Source organism: Bubalus kerabau, chromosome 15, assembly GCF_029407905.1.
Source record: "Bubalus kerabau isolate K-KA32 ecotype Philippines breed swamp buffalo chromosome 15, PCC_UOA_SB_1v2, whole genome shotgun sequence".
Taxonomy (NCBI): Eukaryota; Metazoa; Chordata; class Mammalia; order Artiodactyla; family Bovidae; genus Bubalus; species Bubalus kerabau.
The window spans coordinates 77,762,159-77,778,254 of NC_073638.1; the positions used below are offsets into that span (position 1 = coordinate 77,762,159).

General features: G+C 46.7%; 1 protein-coding gene and 1 long non-coding RNA gene across 4 annotated transcripts in view; both read left to right on the plus strand.

Annotated features, from left to right (window-relative positions):
- CSTPP1 (centriolar satellite-associated tubulin polyglutamylase complex regulator 1) overlaps positions 1-16,096 on the plus strand; it is a 210,219-nt gene that overhangs the window by 167,794 nt on the left and 26,329 nt on the right. The window lies entirely within an intron of this gene.
- On the plus strand, positions 11,284-12,672 carry LOC129627645 (uncharacterized). Its single transcript, XR_008702656.1, has 3 exons — positions 11,284-11,426; positions 12,290-12,351; positions 12,464-12,672. It is a non-coding gene; the product is annotated as an uncharacterized LOC129627645 (long non-coding RNA).

Genomic DNA, 16,096 nt, shown 5'->3' on the forward strand with positions numbered 1-16,096 from the left:
TTTCCTTCCAAGGAGTAAGTGTCTTTTAATTTCATGGCTGCAGTCACCATCTGCAGTGATTTTGGAGCCCCAAAAAATAAAGTCTGACACAGTTTCCACTGTTTCCCCATCTGTTTCCCATGAAATGATGGGACCAGATGCCATGATCTTCGTTTCCTGAATGTTGAGCTTTAAGCCAATTTTTTCACTCCCCTCTTTCACTTTCATCAAGAGGCTTTTTAGTTCCTGTTCACTTTCTGCCATAAGGGTGGTGTCATCTGCATATCTGAGGTTATTGATATTTCTCCCGGCAACCTTGATTCCAGCTTTTGCTTCTTCCAGCCCAGCATTTCTCATGATGTACTCTGCATATAAGTTAAATAAGCAGGGTGACAATATACAGCCTTGACACCTAGATTCAAATTGTGTCCTCCCTGTTTTTTAGGTTACTGCCTTAACCACAGAGAATTACAGTTAACGAATCCTGGAATGCTAGATCCAAATAGAACTCTGAGGATTATTGAGCCAAATAATTTGCAGTTTTTTATATAGTTCTGAATGGTCTTACTTTTTTTCCGTTTCTATGGTCTTACTTCTTTAAGAGCCATTGATGTCTGCCCACTGCTTATATTTTTGTTTGATTTTTCTAAAATGGGTTATACATGAATGTCACAAAATTCAAAAGGTATGATGCTTACATACTTTAAAACATATTTAAACTTAGTCTAATCGACCCTGATCATTTATAGGTGAGGCATGACAGAAGAAGAAACTGAGGTACAAAGAGTTGGTGCCCAGTTGGGACTTCCTTGATGGTGAAGAATCTGCCTTGAGATGCAGGGGACATGCGTGCGATCCCTGGTCAGCGCACTAAGATCCTACATGCCTCAGAGCAGCTAAGCCCAAGCACCGCAGCTAGAGAGTCTGTGCTCTGAAACTAAGACTTGAAGCAGCCAAATAAATATTAAAAACAAAACAAAACAAAAAAAAACAGTTGGTGCCCAATTGAAGGCCACACATCAATGGGCACGCTGAGTACCTTATCCAAACTCTGTAACCAGACTTTGTCTTCTAGTGTATTTTTGACTGAAAGAAACTGGGTGGGTTCATCCTTTGATGCCACTGGGGTATTTTTTTTTTTTTTACCTGTTTCCTTTCCTTTTGTATGCCTGCCAGCTGCACTGAAAGATGAGGATCCGAGTTGAGACAGCCCAACCATTGTGTGGTTTCCCAGGATGGAGAGCCGCTAGCATTTGGTTCTTTATTAAAGTGAGATGAGTGATTCACTTGTGTTACAGGCAAAGACTCTTCTACCAGGAAAACCATACTCTGACGAACAAAGAGGATGGCTTTAAGGGACAGAAACTGCTAACATCAATTTCCTTTCCCATCCAATCCCAAAAAACGTCAGACCCTCTCTGTCTCTGGACACCTCTTTCTCTGACCCACACATATACATATAATTATAGAGACGGTGCATTATATATGCCCGCAGAAGACAGAAAACAGCTGGAAAGACAGAGGTGGATTCACCTCGAGAAATGCATGTGTTTATCTACATCCAACCCTGTCTCTGCTTCCTGCTGTTTTTGTTTGTGAAATCTGTCTTTTCAGTTCATGGGTAGCCAGAAATGCATCATCCTTGGTGGAAGTTAGTGGATTCTGACAAGAGAACAGGCTGTGGTCTTTATAAATACGCCTACAGGCTGGCAACAGCCTTTCCCTACTCGCGCCATCATTGAGAACCAGGGAACTTAGATTGTTTTTTATTTTTAGTCTGTCTTGGTTCAGCTCACCCTCAGTGAGTAACTCTGTTAGCCACTGCTTCTTAGTATATTTATTTAGAAAAGAAGGAAAATGCATTTTAAGCAAAACAAATGCATAATCTGTCCCACTTCTTATTTACTCTATGGCTACTTTGGACAGTAGAAAGCCCAGAAAAATAATAACTTTTATTGGTTTTTGTTTTCTGTGGCTTGCTTTCTCAGACAAGTCCTCATCAGACAGTTTTGCTGATAGCTTATAAAACTCCATGCCAATTTTTTTTTAGCCTTATTTTATTTTTTATTTTTTTAACTATATATGTTTTATTGAAGTATAATTGATTTACATTGTTTCAGGTTGTCAGCCTCATTTTAAATTGGAAAAGGAAAAAAGGTAGTTGGAAGTATTTTTTATGTACATTCAAATATACTTTTCTCTTGCTAACCTATGTCTGGGCCTGTTACCATTGCAGACACAGGCTTCTAATGACTCAGCATGTTTATTGTGCTTGTTTCCCTTCTCTATTTTCTTTTAGAGATTAGCAGCAGGTCACCTAAAATAGAAGGGCCCTCTCAGTTTGACTTGGGGGGCAACCAGGAAGCTGGGAGCCAGACAGACTATATCTGACCCTGGGGTCAGCCTAGGAGAAGGATGCTAGAAAGAGGTAGAATGCTTGGCAGTAGACTTCAACGTAACAGAAATGACAGTCATAGCATTTGCAGCTAACATTTACTGCATTCTCACTACCGAATTCTCTAGGAGAAATAAAAGCAGGCCGAGAGCCCAGGGTCCCAGGGACCATATGGACCGAAAGAAAAAGACATCACGGGGAACTGGCCTCCATAGTAGAAAGAGGCCATGCCCTGGAGTGGGAAGGCTTGATCTCATCCTGTCTCTACCACTTACTTGGTGATTTTATCCCTGAATGAGGCTGACTTTCCTCATCTATAAAAATGGGAATACTTTTATTACCACTTTCCTCTCTCTGCCCCACAGGTTTCTTAAGGAGATCAAAAGTGGTAATGCATATGAAAATGGTTTGCATAATTATACAGTCTCTCTATAAATATGACTCATCATTACTTTTAATTGTAAGAAGAGAGGGTTGGCAGCGTACTGACTATCCAGGAAGGTGGTGTGCACCTGCCTCGGGGCAGGAAGTCTGTTATTCACTCGTCAATAAGAACAAAGGCAGCCAGATAAAATAATTATGAGATAAGGCGTAAGATCGTTCTAGCCACCCACTGGCTGGAGCTGGAGAGCTTCCATGAACTGAGCCTTTTGTTCTGCAGGTGCCATCCCACCTGCGTGCCTCAGACACAGGAGTAGACACTCTACTGAACGTTTGCCGCGTGCCGTGCACTAGAACGTGAAGTTTACCCCTCTCTTTTTTTTTAATCGCCTGTTCGAATCCTCTCAAGAGCTCCTCACGATTAGTATTAGCATCATCTTTATTCATATTCATATGATGATTTACTACCATTTCTAATGGGCATGCTCATTGCTACATGACTACTTAGCTTCAGCACCAGGATTTAGATCCTGGTCAGCTGATTCAGGAGCCCGCACCCTTAGCCATACGCTATATGAGACCCACTGAGGGGTCAGGGCCAGCGATTTGTAAGCCGTCCTGCACAGAGCCCGGCGTGTTCTTTTGCTTGCGTAGGTATTTGTTTCTTTGGTTGCGTCAGGTCTTAGTTGCGGCACGCAGGGCGTTCGCTGAGGCACGTGGGCCCCTCTCCTTGCTAGTGAAGGCTTTACTCTAGTCGCCGCGCACGGGCTCGGGAGCTGGGGTGCGTGGGTAGAGCCCACCGTTTTAAAGCAGTTCCAGGCCTTCTCCAGCCTCCTCACCCCCACACCTCTAGTGAAGGCTGTTGAGGACAAAGTTAGGTAAGAAAAGGCTTGTTTTTATCTCTGTTATACATTAAGTTTCCTTATAGGATTTCCTTTTTGGGGGGGAAGAGCAGGGGCTTCACCTTGTGGCTGGTCTGATCTTAGTTCCCGGACCGCGGCTTGAACTCACACCCTTGGCGGTGAGCGGGCGGAGTCCGAGCTACCAGATGGCTGGGGAGCGCCCAAGGTTTCCTTTTTTTTTTTTTTTTTTAAGTGCATTGTTGTATTGTTTAGTCACAAAGTCATGTGTGACTCTTTTGCGACCCCATGGACTGCAGCCCGCCAGGCTCCTCTGTCCATGGGGTTTCCCAGGCAAGAAGACTGGAGCGGGTTGTCATTTGCTTCTCCAGGAGATCTTCCCGACCCAAGGATCCAACCCATGTCTCCTGCGTTGGCAAGTGGATTCTTTACCACTGAGTCACCAGGGAAGCCCCTTTTAAAAGTGTATCTGTTTAAAAATTTTGTTCAGCCCTCACATACCACAACGTTCTTATTTTATAGGTGAGGAAATGGAGGTCCAGAAAACCTGTGGCCAGAATCACAGAATTAGTTCTTTGCAGAACTCAGACCAAGTTCTTTTCTGTATATCAGGAGGTATCTTTGTGGGAAAACAGACTTTAAAAAAAAAAGGCATGAAAATCCTCATTTCAGCCATTAAAACCCTAGGTGGCTCAGATGGTAAAGAATCTGCCTGCAGTGCAGGAGATTCAGGCTGGGTGGGGAAGTGCCCCTGGAGCAGGGACTGGCAACTCACTCCAGTATTCTTGCCTGGAGAATTCCATGGACAAGAGGATCCTGGCAGGCTGTGGGGTCGTAAAGGGTCGGACATGACTGAGCGACCAACACACACACAGCAGAAAATTTAAAATACTGCCCGTTTTTCAAAAATTGAATGAGGTGTTCCAGATACGCACCATCGAGAGGGCAGGATTTTCCTGTCACCTTTACTTCATCCTCCAGCTCTGGTGCCTGTTTGACTGTTTCTGTTGTATTAAGAACAGGAGTGGCTCACAGGAGTTTGCCGCAGTCCCTGCTTCTTCCTGGATGAAAATTACACCTCGGCTCTGAAACCTCTGCCTCCAAAGGCACTCCCTTTTGTGAACAGTAGCGCGACGCTAGGCTTGAGATAGCTTCCTTGAAGGGCTACTGGGCCCTTTGGGAGAGCTGCCTCCGTGTCCTCAGTAAACCGTCTGGAGACCATGCCCGTGCCCGAGGAGCTAGCCCTGTTGCTTCTGGAGAGACACTCTTCTTTTCTCCCAGCTGATGCCTCCTTCCACAGTGCCACCTGGCTCCCCAGCCTGGGCATGGGCGGCCTGTTGGGTTTCACGTCAGCATCAGAGCTAAGGCAGTGCCCCCGCCAGCCCCAGGCCTTGCCCCGGTCCTCCACCTCTAAGCAGCTGCATCATGACGTCCAGAAGAAAGGGTGGCACCCTGAGGGTCTGGCCCAGTCTGGAGGGTTCTTCTGTGCCAGCCCAGCCCTCCAGTCCAGTCCCGCAGCCCCTCACCTGATCAGACTGCTGGGATGTGCCGAACACAATCCCTGGGGAAGAATTTTCAGACCCTGATTAGAAATCCTCACGTCTCTTTAAATCTTTGTATAATATAAAGAGTTTCTGGGGGATTTACGTAATTATTTGTGGATGTGCTGTGTCTTCACTGCTGTGCTCGGGGTTTTTCTAGTAGCGGTGAGCCGGGAGCTACTCTAGCTGCTGTGCGCGGGCTTCTCAGCGTGGTGGCTTCTCTTGTTGCAGAGCCCGGGCTCTAGGGCCCACGGACTCAGGACTTGTGGCTCACGGGCTTAGTTGTCCCCTGTGGGATCTTCCTGGATCATGGATCAAAGCCATGTCCCCTGCATTGGCAGGTGAATTCTTAACCACTGGACCCCCTGGGATGTCCCCCTGGGGAATTTCTTTTGTTCATTCTAAAATTCGGGGTGAAATTGTTACTGTACCTGATTTAATACTTTGCCTAGAATGTATATACTGGTCAAGAAGTAATAGTCACTTGGTGTTGGGCTTTGTCATAATCAAATATGAAGAGGAAGGAGTCTGGCTCTCTGCCCCGGTTTGAACATACCTCGCATAGTCCGGAGACTAACGAGTTGGCAAAGAATAGTATTAACGATGCCCCACAGGTGTCACTCAAAGCCATTGCTGCCTCTCATTCCTTTTGTAAAATCATTTCCCTTTCAGTAAACTATCATTTCCCTCCATTTACAACATAAAACAACCGTGCTATCAAAGAAGATAAAATTTAAGAACACAGCCTGCCCTTCTTCTGAGGTTTTGCTGGACAAGAACATCCCCCGTGGCTGTTTGCAGTCTTCCTGTGTCTCATGGTACCCAGTGCTACATGAGGGGTGAAGCTGTCATGTGTCTCGCCTCCTCCCCCTACTCCCCCCTCTCTCCCTTCCCCTCCTTGCAGAGTAGCGCTGAGATATTTACTCAGCTGCGGACTGGTACCAAAGCCTCAGGGCCCCGGGGAAAGGAAGGGGTGGTATGGTCATGCCCTGAATTATCCATGTCCTTCCGAGCATCTCTTGGCAAAGCAGCCTGGCTGGAGGGCAAGTGTCATTTGGAAGGAGACTTCATAACCCCTGCATGAAAGAACATAAAAACAATGGCAGCTGAAAATTGGAGAGTCCACTCATGGGCTGTGGTGTTCTCTGGGCTCTGTGGTAGTTCCTACTGAGATCATGCAGCCAACCAACTAGAGGCTATTCAGTCCTCTGGGATTCCCGGTGGCTTGGGAGCATTTCATTATCTCCGGCTCCTGTCCCAGCCCTCAGCCTGAAGGCACTCATGCAAATGAACTCAGACTAAACCCCAGTTCCTCCTCCAGACTTTCAGAGGTAATAAAAATAAAAACAACCCTCGATTCAGTCAGGCTTGGGGGAAGGCTTCTCTGAGTAAGGGACAAAGATATAGCCCTTGTTCCTTCATCTTTGCTCTCATGACACCACTCTGACCCTCGAAAGGGCACCATTTCCCAGGAAGAGCAAAGAGGCATCTGAATCTTCAACCACACACCGCCGCAGTTCTTCAGAGCAAATGTGTGGACCCACATGGTGGTCTGTGAGGAAGATGTAGAGATGACTCAGCTGCCTCCACAGAGCTTCAGAGCCTAGAGTTTCCACAGCAGGAAGGCAAGACCAGATGGAAAAAAGACAAGAGAAGGTCTTCAATCCTTCTTTTCCAAGAAAGGAAGTGAGAAGGAGTTAGCCTTTGAGCATATTGGGCGTGACTAATTTCTGACGAGATGAGTTTTCTTAGCCATCATAACCTCATCCATCACTCTCTAGGATTAGAGTGGGACAGCCAAGAGAAGAATATTTTGAGTCGGGTTGGGTATGTTGAAAACTCCAGTATTCTTGCCAGAGTTGTAACAGTGCATGCATGCTAAGTCACTTTAGTCGTGTCCGACTCTTTGAGACCCTGTGGACGCCCTCCAGGATCCTCTGTCCCTGGGATTCCCCAGGCAAGAATGCTGGAGTGGGTTGCCACGCTCTCCTCCAGGGGATCTTCCTGACCCAGGGTGAAGCCTGAGCCTCTTTGATTTCCTGCGTTGGCAGGCAGGTTCTTAACCACGAGCGCCACCTGGGAAGCCCCAGAGTTTAACAGTGGTAAACTGAATGCCTAAGAAGTGAACCCTAGGCTGCTTCTGATTTTCATGGTAAAACTGGTGATCTGTTCCAGTGAAAATAAGTATTCAGGTTGATTGCATTGAGTGCTTGCTAAGAAAGTGCTAGGAGTCAGCAAGGCCATGGAGTGTAGTTACACCTGCTGTAATTCATTCAGTTCACCGAGAGCCAGGTTACCTACCCAACCAGGACGTTTTCCATCTCCAGCACCCGGCACCTCCTCGCACCACCCTAAGTTTCCAGTCACGCCTCCTGTGTCTGGAGATCCCCCGTCTCTGTTCACACGCTGACCGGAAACTCGTCCCTGTGAATTTTCATTCGGGTCACTGTGCAGTGCGTGTTTTATTCATTTGCTCTTTCAACGGGTATTTAGTACTATAATCTGGACATTGTGCTGAGGACTTCAGTTAGGCCCAAAGACGCCTTAATTTCAGGACTTCAGTTAATAATTATTAAACAGTTCTCCCATTTACTGAGCATTTTGATAATTTTTTAGAAAAACACCTCATATACAAATTACCTCCTTTTCTTTTTATAACAATCCCATTAGGCAGGTACTGTAGTTAGTCACATTACTAAGAGGAAACCAAGGTTCAGAAAAGTTGTCTAGGGAATTCCCCAGTAGGCCAGTGGCGGGGACTCCGAGCCTTTACTGCTGAGGGCGCAGGTAGGTTCTGTCCCGGTAGAGGGACCAAGATCCCACAAGCTACAGCTGAAAACAGGAAAAGGAAACAAAAGAAAAGTTGTCTAACTTGTCCAAGTCGTGCTGGTGGTAACTAGTGGGACCAGGTTTTGAAGCCAGGTCATCTGATTACGAAGTCTGGGCTCTGCACTAACACAACTGCCCTGGCCACCTGCAAGGTATCAGTGTTTTTGTTGTTGTTCAGTGGCTAAGTTATGTCTGACTCTGTGACCCCATGGACTGCAGCATGCCAGGCTCCTCTGTCTTCCACCGACTCCAAAAGTTTGCTCAATTTCATGTCCATTGAGTCAGTGATGCTATCTAACCATCTCGTCCTCTGCCGCCCTCTCCTCCTCCTGCCCTCAGTCTTTGCCAGAATCATAGTCTCTTCCAGTGAGTCAGCTCTTCGCATCAGGTGGCCAAACTATTGGAGCTTCAGCTTCAGCATCAGTCATTCCAATGAATATTCAGGGTTGATTTCCTTTAGGATTGACTGGGTTGATCTCCTTACAGTCCAAGGGACTCTCAAGAGTCTCCCATATCACAATTCAAAAGCATCAATTCTTCAATGCTCAGCCTTCTTTATGGACCAACTCTCACATCCATGCATGCTGCTAAGTCGCTTCAGTCGTGTCCAACTCTGTGCGACCCCATAGATGGCATCCCACCAGGCTCCCCCGTCCCTGGGATTCTCCAGGCAAGAACACTGGAGTGGGTTGCCATTTCCATCTCCAATGCATGAAAGTGAAAAGTGAAAGTGAAGTCGCTCAGTCATGTCCGACTCTTAGCGACCCCATGGACTGCAGCCTACCAGGCTCCTCCGTCCATGGGATTTTCCAGGCAAGAGTACTGGAGTGGGGTGCCATGCATGACTACTGGAAAAACTATAGCTTTGACTATACAGACCTTTGTCAGCATAGTAATGTCTCTGCTTTTTAATACACTGTATAGGTTTTCATAACTTTCCTTCCAAGAAGCAAGCGTCTTTTAATTTCATGGCTGCAGTCACCATCCACAGTGATTTTGGAGCCCAAGAAAATAAAATTTGTCACTGCTTCCACTTTTCCCCCTTCTATTTGCCATGAAATGATGGGACCGGATGCCATGATCTTAGTTTTTTGAGTGTTGAGTTTCTAGCTAGCTTTTTCACTCTCCTCAAGAGGCTCTTTAGTTCCTCTTCACTGTCTGCCATTAGAGTGGTATCATCTGTGTGTCGAAGGTTATTGATATTTCTCCCGGCAGTCTTGATTCCAGCTTGTGATTCAGCCAGGCTGGCATTTCTCATCATGCACTCTGCATATAAGTTAAATAAGTAGGGTGACAATATACAGCCTTGACGTATTCCTTTCCCAATTTGCAACCAGTCTGTTGTTCCATGTCTGGTTCTAACTGTTGCTTCTTGACCTGCATACAGGTTTCTCAGGAGACAAGTAAGGTGGTCTGGTATTCCCATCTCTTTCAGAATTTGTTGTGATCCACAGTCAAATCCACACACCCAAAAAAATGAAATCGTTGGATGGTATCACCAACTTGATAGACATGAGTTTGAGCAAGCTCTGGGCCTTGGTAATGGACAGGGAAGCCTGGCGTGCTGCAGTTCATGGGGTTGCAAAGAGTCAGACACAACTGAGTGACTGAACTAAACTGAACACAAAGGCTTTAGAATAGTCAATGAAGCAGAAGTAGATGTTTTTCTGGAACTCCCTTGCTTTCTCCATGATCTGACAAATAATGGCAATTTGATCTCTGGTTCCTCTGCCGCTTGTAAACCCAGCTTTTACATCTGGAAGTTCTTGATTCATATACTGCTAAAGCCTAGCTTGAAGGCTTTTGAGCATAACTGTTTCAGCATGTAAAATGAGCACAACTGTGCAGTAGTTTGAACTTTCTTTGCCCTTCTTTGAGATTGGAATGGAAACTGACCTTTTCCAGTCTTGTGTCCACTGAGTTATCCAAATTTGCTGACATATTGAGTGCAGCACTTTAACAGCATCGTCTTTTAGGATTTGAAATAGCTCAGCTGGAATTCAGTTACCTCCATTAGCTTTGTTCATAGTAATGCTTCCTAAGGCCCACTTGACGTCACACTCCAGGATGTCTGGCTCTAGGTGAGTGACCATGCTATGGTGGTTATCTGGGTCATGAAGACCTTTCTTGTATGGTTTCTCTGTGTATTCTTGCCACCTCTTCTTAATCACTTCTGCTTCTGTTAGATCCTTGCTGTTCCTGTCCTTTGTTGTGCCATTCCTTGCATGAAATATTCCCTTAATGCCTCCAATTTTCTTGAAGAGATCTCTAGTCTTTCCCATTCTGTTGTTTTTCTCTATCTGTGTTTTACCTTAGATATAAAGTCTGCAAGTCACCTGGCATAAACAATCCTATCATCAGAAGTCAAGTCCCCCACAAAACCAGTCAGATCTTACCTGCTAGAGTACCACTCGCTGGACCTTTAATGCTAAACCAGCAAACATCTGAATCTTAATCTTCCCTCCTCTTATTAGCTCTGTCTCTTTGAAAAGTCATTAACCTTAAGGAAACCTTGTTTCTTTATTTCTGAAATAATAATATCAAATACTAACAGAGCACTTATGATGGGACCCTTGTTCTCAGTAGTTTAACTCACAACAACTGTATGATGTTGGTTATCCTTATCCCCACTTTATAAATGTTGAAACTGAGGCATAGAATGAGTGGCAAGGCTTGGATCTGGACCCAGGCAGTCTAACTCCAGAGTCCATGCCGGGAGCCACCATGCAGTACAGAGCTGCCTCCTGAGATGATACGATGGAGCAGGGTTGAGACCTCTGGTCCCCGAGCCAGGCACACAGTCAGTGGGGCTCTTAGGAGGTTTAGAATAAGAAAGATGAACAGCTCTGGCCACCCACAAAAAAAGCAGCACCAGTTTGCGGGGGATGTTCTGATTTTGATCTTATACCAAACTCGTCTCATGTCTTTGCCTTTGAACTTTCAGGACCTGGGGGGTTCCTTTAGAGCAGGCGTCTGGCGGTGCGCCGCTTGCCTTCCTGCACCTGCCAGGGTGGAGCACCGGCAGTGGGCGGGATGCGCGGTGTAGCCGCCCGCAGAGGTGTACTCGTCCCTGCCTCCCCGAGGCCCCCGGCCCAGCACACACCACTATGCCAGAGCTGCAGCCTTTCCTGTTGACAGTAATTAGAACTTTTCAGACTCAATTTCTTACGTGCAAAAAAATCCCAATTCACTTGAATTGTCTCCTTGATCCAGTTCACCTGGAGCTGTTTAGTCCCTACAGTTTGTTTGGAGTGGAGAACAAGCTTTTAAGCCTTCACCCATTACGGTTGATAAGATCAAGGTGCGGAAAATGTTAGTTGGGTAAACTTTGGAGCCAGACTGCCAGAGCTTGGATTCCAGTTCCACCAGTTAAGCATGATCTGAGTTTTTGTATCTGTGAAATGGGGATAACCACAGTGAAGACTAGATGAGACGGCACAGGTAAAACCCTTGGAAGAACTGTGTCTGGTCCAGAGTGAGTGCCCAGTAAGTGTTCACCCTAGGGATTATTATCATCATCAAGCCCATCCAGCCCTTAGGCCCCAAAGGCTACCCACTCCAGTATTCTGGCCTGGAGAATTCCATGGACTGTATAGTCCATGGGGTTGCAAAGAGTCAGACACGACTGAGCGACTTTCACTTCACTTCCTTTCCCCTCCCAGCCTAGGAAGCCAAGGCTCTGGGAAGCCAAACATGCTCCTCCTGTCCCCCACGCTCTGGACCCTTCTCTCCTCACTTCCTAGATAATTTCATCTCTCTAAGCCTTCATGTCCTTATCTGTGCAGTAGGGCTGGGACTTATCTTATGAGGTTGTCATGAGGTTAAGCAAGCTACTTCAGAGCCTGAGCACAGAGCTCAGTGACTGACTCACTATTGTTATTCCTGAAGCACAAAGGGGCTGCCTGCAAGGCTGGTCTTCGAGATCTTGAAGAGCTCTTTAGAGCCAAAGGACCCAAAGGCAGGAGTGTTTAGGATTAACCAATGGCTGAGTTGAAGCCTCTGAGCTGGGGAGGCCGCCAGCTTGTTGGGAATGGTGTGCGTGCTAAGTCCCTTCGGTCGTGTCCAGCTCTGTGCAACCCTATGGACTGTATAGCCCGCCAGGCTGCTCTGTCCATGGGATTCTCCAGGCCAGAATACTGGAGTGGGTTGCCATGCCCTCCTCCATGTATTGTTGTTCTTGTTGTTTAGTTGCTAAGTCATGTCCAATTCTTTTGCAACACCATGGACTGTAGCCCATCAGGCTCTTCTGTCCATGGGATTTCCCAGGCAAGAATACTGGAGTGAGTTGCCATTTCCTTCTCCAGGGGATCTTCCTGGGAACGGAGGAGGCATAAAATGCAGACTGCAGAAGAATATTCAAGAACAGGTTTGACTCAAACAACCTGACAGAATTTTCAAGGCAGAACGCTCCTAGGGGTTTAAGCTTTAAACTCAGCAAGAAACTTCTTCCTCCTCTCATCTCCTGCCTTTGTCCCCAGGATTTAAAAAACAAAACCAAGCGATTTCCCTGGTGGTCCAGTGGCTAAGACTCAGCACTCCTGATGCAGGGGGCCTGGGTCCAATCCCTGGTCAGGGAACTAGATTCCACATGGCCCAACTAAAGATCCGGCATGCCATGACTGAAGATCCCAAGTGCCACAACTAAGACCCAACACAGCCAGAAATTAAATAAGTAAATGAATGAACACTAAAAACAAAACCAAATAGCTCCTGTTGTTTGGCATTACTGTGTCCTAGACATTCCGCCGAGTACTTTCTAGACATCATCTCTTTTAATCTTGACTTGAGCCCTGAAAGGTAAGTGTCATCATTCCCGTTTCACAGATGAGAAACTGAGATTTAGAGGGACTGAGCAATTTGCCCAAGGCTGCCTACCTGGGGAACCGAAGAGCCAAGGTTTGACCCCGAGCCAGAGGGCCAGGGGAAGAACAGCTCTCCTTTGCTCATCAATGCTCTGATTTGGGGACAAGACTTAACTGCTCACCCTTCTCCTAGATACCCACTGTGCAACCCAGGAGTGTTTCCGAGTGACAGATGCCTCTCCCTTGAAAGCATCTGGCCTTGATATTATCCTGAGTCTGCTTTAATAGAACTGCTGTCTTCCACAGTTAAGGTAGCCAAAGTTGTGTATTTGCCTGTACTTTCACTCATTTCTCTATCTGACTGTCTTCCTCACTTTACATTTGGGAAGGTCAAGTTCCAGAAGTGGAGAACAGGATCTATTCTGTTTTTCTGATGTATTTAGTATTTCCCAGAACTGTCGACGCTTTGGAGAAGAACAAAATTATTTTCGTAAATTACTCTTCTGTCCTTAGGAAGCAAGTATTTGAAACACGTGAGTTAGAATATCATCAAGAACCTAAAAAATGCTGAGGGCAGGAAAACCAGGAGGCTAGAGGCTAGGATGGAGCCCCAGCACGGTCTTTCTTGATTAAATAAGCGGGGGTGGGGGCAGCTGTTACAACCGTCTCGCAGCTTCTCACTTTCCTTCACGTTGTTTATCTTCCCAAGAGTATCTTGCAGATAATTTGGGGGATAAATATGAATAACTGGGAAATACTTTGGCCCACCCTAAGAATGGTATCAGATCCATCCACCAAATCTTAGCCTCAGTTCAGCTCAGTTCAGTAGCTCAGTCGTGTCCGACTCCTGCGACCCCATGGACTGTAGCCCACCAGGCTCCTCTGTCCATGGGATTCTCCAGGCAAGGATAAGGATACTGGAGTGGGTTGCCATTTCCTTCTCTAAATCTTAGCCTAGAAGAGCTTTAATGATTCAAAGACAGAACTCACTCCTCTCTGCACAGGGAGCTTTGGAGTGAGAGGAAAGCAGGAACGCATTCAATTCAGTGGCTTTTCTCCACTTAGTTTTTCCTGTCCCTCACCCCAAGTCTGCGAGCCCACAAGTAGCTGTTACTCTTTCTGCTGAAGAACAAAGCCTCCGACTAGGCTGGTGCCCAAGGTCAGGCGAGCAAGGAGAGGGAAGCGCACCCCCCGTCGTGGCCGAGACGAAGGCCGCAAAAGCTGTCTTGTCCTGTGACCCACGCTGCCGCTGCCCCCGTGCTGTCCCTGACTGGCAGTGTGGTTAGTCTGACGCTGTGCTCTCACCTTGAATGGAGCCTTGATGAAAAAGGATAGGAAACCCAGCCCTGTCCCTGGGGATTTGGGGTTTTTATCTTGGAAAAGCATCAGCTGAACTTGCAGGGACAGGAGATCTGGATTCCTGTGGCTTGAGCTAACTTAGGTCCAGAGAAACCAAGTGCCTGTGATCACCATCTTCGTTCCCCCAGTGTGGCCTTGCCCTTGGGGCTCCCTCCTCTCACCCAGGCTCCCAGCTAGGAGGGCTTCTGGGTTGCTTCATCCTGCTTTACCGTCAGCACGTCCTTCCGTATTTGAAATGCTTTGGTATATGGAATACTTGTGCATTGAAGCTGCCTGACTGATCTAAAATCCCTCAGCTTTGGGACACGCAGTAACAAAACAACTTTTTTTTTCTTTTTTTTTAATTTTAATTGGAAGATCATTACTTTACCATATTGTGATGGTTTCTGCCATCAGATCAGATCAGTCGCTCAGTCGTGTCCGACTCTTTGCGACCCCATGAATCGCAGCACACCAGGCCTCCCTGTCCATCACCAACTCCCAGAGTTCATTCAGACTCACGTCCATCGAGTCAGTGATGCCATCCAGCCATGTCATCCTCTGTCGTCCCCTTCTCCTCCTGCCCCCAATCTCTCTCAGCATCAGAGTCTTTTCCAATGAGTCAACTCTTCGCATGAGGTGGCCAAAGTACTGGAGTTTCAGCTTCAGCATCATTCCTTCCAAAGAAATCCCAGGGCTGATCTCCTTCAGAATGGACTGGTTGGATCTCCTTGCAGTCCAAGGGACTCTCAAGAGTCTTCTCCAACACCACAGTTCAAAAGCATTAATTCTTCAGCACTCAGCCTTCTTCACAGTCCAACTCTCACATCCATACATGACCACAGGAAAAACCATAGCCTTGACTAGATGAACCTTTGTTGGCAAAGTAATGTCTCTGCTTTTGAATATGCTATCTAGGTTGGTCATAACCTTCCTTCCAAGGAGTAAGGGTCTTTTAATTTCATGGCTGCAGTCACCATCTGTAGTGATTTTGGAGCCCAGAAAAATAAAGTCTGACACTGTTTCCACTGTTTCCCCATCTATTTCCCATGAAGCGATGGGACTGGATGCCATGATCTTAGTTTTCTGAATGTTGAGCTTTAAGCCAACTTTTTCACTCTCTACTTTCACTTTCATCCAGAGGCTTTTGAGTTCCTCTTCACTTTCTGCCCTAAGGGTGGTGTCATCTGCATATCTGAGGTGATTGGTATTTCTCCCAGCAATCTTGATTCCAGCTTGTGTTTCTTCCAGTCCAGCGTTTCTCATGATGTACTCTGCATATAAGTTAAATAAACAGGGTGACAATATACAGCCTTGACGAACTCCTTTCAACATAAATCGGCCACCGGTGTACATGTGTCCCTCCGTCTGAACCCCGCTTCCAGCTGCCTCCCCACCCTGACCGTCCAGGTTGTCCCAGAGCACCGACTTTGGGTGCCCTGCTTCATACATCAAAGTCACGCTGGTTATCTGTTTTGTATATAGTAATGTATATGTTTCAATGCTATTCTCTCAAATCATCCCAAAACAGCTTTTAAGCATCAGTGTATTTCCTCTCCCCTGACATTCTACAAAGCCCTCTGAGTTTACCTCTCTGGGTTTTCTGCTGAGCCACGGAGCGTCATCCTGGCTCATCTCTCCCAAAGCACTGCTTCTGTATATCAGGAGTCATTTGGTCGCCTTGATTGTAGATCTCGGGTCTTGGCTTCCTACAGTAGGATGACCAGATCTGTGTGTGGGCATCCAAAAGAAGCCAGTCTGCCCAGTACTGGATGAAGGGCAAGAAGGGCTCGGGCCGCCCTGCTAACTCTTCTCCCCCATACACTGCAAGACTGCCTCTGCTTTGGCACTGCTTCCAGATATTCTGTGCATGGTCTTTGGGCATGTTGTGGTGAAGGCTACCATGCCAGAGAATTTCAGCAAATGTAGCCAGCTTTGAAATGACTCATTTTTGTGGATTTTCAGACACCA